The following is a 3,847-nucleotide window of genomic DNA, read 5'->3' as shown; positions in this document are numbered from 1 at the left end:
AAGGGAAGAACATAAGAGCCCTTCCACTGCCTTCAAACAAGGGAGGTTCTGGTTCATGTTGCAAACAATTCTTTGAAATTAAGATCGTGCAATTGGGTACTGTACACACAGGGACATTTCTGCATATTGCATATGGCAATTTCACACCAGACAAACTGCAGACGCAGTCAGGCAAGCTGCTGCATCTTGGTGGACCCCAGGGCTCCACGTGGGTGCAGAAGCCGGCCATGCAAAGCAGCTTTCTGGATTAAGGCATAATTCATTGCTGTGGTACAGCTTACTCACTCTAAAGGGCTTTATTCACAGCAGGGATGATTGAGGTGCCGGGAGGCACAAGCCAAGTTGAAATAGATTTGTCAGGCTTATTTCATGCTTTGTTGTGGTGGCTGCATTTTAGATAGATTGTGAAAATTATTCTATTTCTGAGATTCAGATTACAGTATTGCCTAGAGATTAATAAAAATTGGAGATTCGGCTGTAAATGTTGGGTCCAAAATTCTGTGAAAAGACCAACAGTCTGCAATCCCAATCATCTGCAAGCTAAAGAATGGCAAAGATTTATGCACCATTTGGTTTGCCAACTTCAGCAGGCTCTGGCATATTTAAAAGAATATAGAGGCTGAGAAACAGACTTGCTCATGTGGCTTTTAGTATGTTCTCTTTCTTATCCTATTCTGTTTAAAATAGTAAGTGCCATCTTTTCTGCTTTAGCCTTCAGGAATTTAGGTTGTTCTTTTTGTCTTGAGCTGTTGAAGAAAAGGTAGACTTGTGGGTGGTAGCAGATTTACCTTGTGACAAAGCTTAAAAAATGCTACCATGGCCATATTCCCCCATCTAATAAAAACAAACAAACAATCTGCGAAAGAATTTACCATATCTGGGAAAGAAATGAAATCTCCCCCCCCCCATTTTGCTGATAAAAATGGCATTCCCATTCTGTCACTGGAATTGTACAAATAAAACTAGTAGTCTTACCTGTGTTCTAATGTATCTAGGATTAAGTACAAGTTCTTGTGAATTAATTCAGGGATTGAACAAATGGGACATGGTGATAGCATGTTTGTTGTGGGCCATTGGGGCAAGTATCTTTAGATGTGATTTCTCTCAGATGAAGCTGATGGGGGCTGTGCAGAGAAGGGAGGTGGAAGGGAGAATAAGGCAGAGAGGAAGAGCCAGCCATAGTGTGAAAAGCCTTGGAACAGTGCAAATGGATTTGAACTTCTGGCTAAGAATGCAAGCTGAATAAATGTCTGTCACAGGACCAACTTCTGCTTGTCTCTTCCCTTCCTCAAGAAATGAGAATGATATGCATATTTATACAGAGATAGATAAATGGATAGAGAGATAAAACTGGGAAGAGCAGTTGAGGGGAAAGTAAGACACACCATATCACAATGTTATACGGTTAACAAGAAACACGGAGGAGCAGAAACAATTAAAAAATACCATGACATAATATGGAACTTTCTACTTTTGGTTGCATTGAAAAGCTTTATAAAAGAAACTTTAAATTAAACAACTATATTCTCTTCACCTCAAAACAGTGAAAACAGTGTCCTTTGTAAGCAAACAATATCAATATTTAACACCCCCCCAGCAGTTTTACATATTTGAATCTACAGATGTCTAGTACAGGTATTAGAAATTAATAAACCTGGTGTAAGAGATAGCATATAGGCTGATTTTGAATTGTAGATGAGTAAGCAGAGGTACTGCTTGAAGCATTGTGACATTTTATGAGGGACATCAGAAAGAGAAAACAGCTTCCAGTCCTGATAGATATAATAGCCATTTTCCACTCAGGGTAAACAAGGAATCAATGAGTTGCCCCCTTTTTAGTGTCAGCTAAATAGAAAGCATGTGCCCAAGGACACAGACAGATCTAAACAGTGTAGGTCATCTGTTCCTGTGAGAGTTCCCAATATCCAGTGCATGAATGAGGCAGGGGACTGAAGGAAATGAAGACTTGTATGTGAAAGAAAAGAGAGAATGAGAAAGTCCTCTGGATATAAACCTACTTGTCTGAGAAAAAACAACACTAGTTTTGAGAGATGTGATGGGCTGATTTACTACTTGGATTTATGCAGAAGTGGGAAGACCTTCCCTCCCACTTCCCTTTCCTCCTCATTCTTAGTCTTACAGGCCCACTGTTCATGCTGATGCTGGTCCTGATATCTCTCTGAACAGACCTAACTCACGAACCCAACAGAAAACTAATGCAGAAAAATGTAGCTATGCATGGGTCATACATCTAGCACAGGCACTGGGTGGAAGTGCTGCTGAAAGGAAGGATGTATGAAGAGTGACATGAGGTGGATGATGAAGGACAAGAAAAGGAAGAGGTGAGATGAGATTTCCATTTGGAGGAACGGAGCCATCCCACAGCTCAGCTGCCTGCGAAACCACAGCCTGAAAGCACATAGAAGCAAAGTACAGTCAGGAAGCAAGTTAGGAGGTTCTCTTCATGCTTTATCCTTACTTTGGCCTCTAACAGAAATAATCCAAATATCCTAAATTCTCACTAATAAAAAGGTCAGAATTGGCAACACACAAGGGTGCTGCTCTAATCCAGCTGCAGTCACTGCCATGGTTTGTAAACATGATTCAAGAGGCAGACAGAGTATATTTGATCTGGAAAGATAAGAGTGTATGCTGCCTGGGGAAGAGTTAGATGTACTTTGACACAGATAATAAGATGCCATGCGTTAGCCTTGACTGTCTTTTGCATACTCATCTCCCTGTAAGGAATATCTAAAGATGTCATTACGGAGAACAAAGCAAAGCAAAACTCCAAAATACAGCCTTTGCATACTAAATATTGTCCTGAATACACAGTGTGCCTGCACAGACTCCCTTTGAAATGGGAGCAGAGGTGTCACCTGGTGCTTTTCTCAATCGGGGAGTGAGACAATAGAGTCCCACTTGTAAGAAAAAAAAATAAAGATCCATAGTAGTAGCCTGGGAAACTGTAGCTTATGAAAGCTTTATTAAAATACTTTATCGTTTTCATGAAGAATGCTCAAATACTTTTAATGAAAGTTCCTACTAAAGTAAAACCTCCAGGGTCATACCAAATATAGTCAGAAACTGCCTAGGGAAATCTCTGTATTTTGTCTTCCTTAGAGTCCACGACGTTTTCTACTTCAGTGAAATATCTGCAAATAATTCAGTCAACATCTGTTGAATTTTAAGGTAGTTAGATCGAATTCTTGGAATATCTGGGCAATTTACAGACTTGGGTGCAAGCTGTGTCATCAGCTGTTTTATCTTGAGAGCATATAAAATTACTAATATTTGTTTTGTGAATTTTATATCTTCATTAGAAAAAATATCCTTAAATTATCTGTATATCTTTTAATACCTTAGGATGATAGGATGGAGCAGGTTAAGTTAGCTTTTCTGTTAGTCATTTTAGGTCAACAGTTTTAAAGGACGTCGATGATGAGGTACAAAGCATAAGTTTAATTCAGTCCTGGTGCCACCTAATGCTCTAGGGAGAAAGACCAGATTTTGACTATATCAGCAGCAGAGCACCCGCTGAATTGACGGACTGCCTTTTGCATGCCTGGTGTCTCTCTGAGAGTGACAGAAGCCCTACTCTGCCAAGCTCTTGCCAGGAAATCAACTCTACCCAGATGAGTCACCAAAATTAACTTCTTGGAGTAGACCGCAACCATATCCAGAGTGTAAATTCGAATGTATGCATTGCACAGTTTCACTGGAGAGCATCCTGCTGGGATGGTGTGCTGAGCTCACTGAGTTCTTACCCATCGCACAGGAGAGGAAGGGGGAAGGTCACACCTCCACTTTCCCCGGTGCGCCTCGTATCCCTCCCCAAGGGTTCAAC

This window comes from Catharus ustulatus, chromosome 2 (genome assembly GCF_009819885.2).
Source record: "Catharus ustulatus isolate bCatUst1 chromosome 2, bCatUst1.pri.v2, whole genome shotgun sequence".
Taxonomy (NCBI): domain Eukaryota; kingdom Metazoa; phylum Chordata; class Aves; order Passeriformes; family Turdidae; genus Catharus; species Catharus ustulatus.
Note: the sequence above shows the minus strand (reverse complement) of the source record.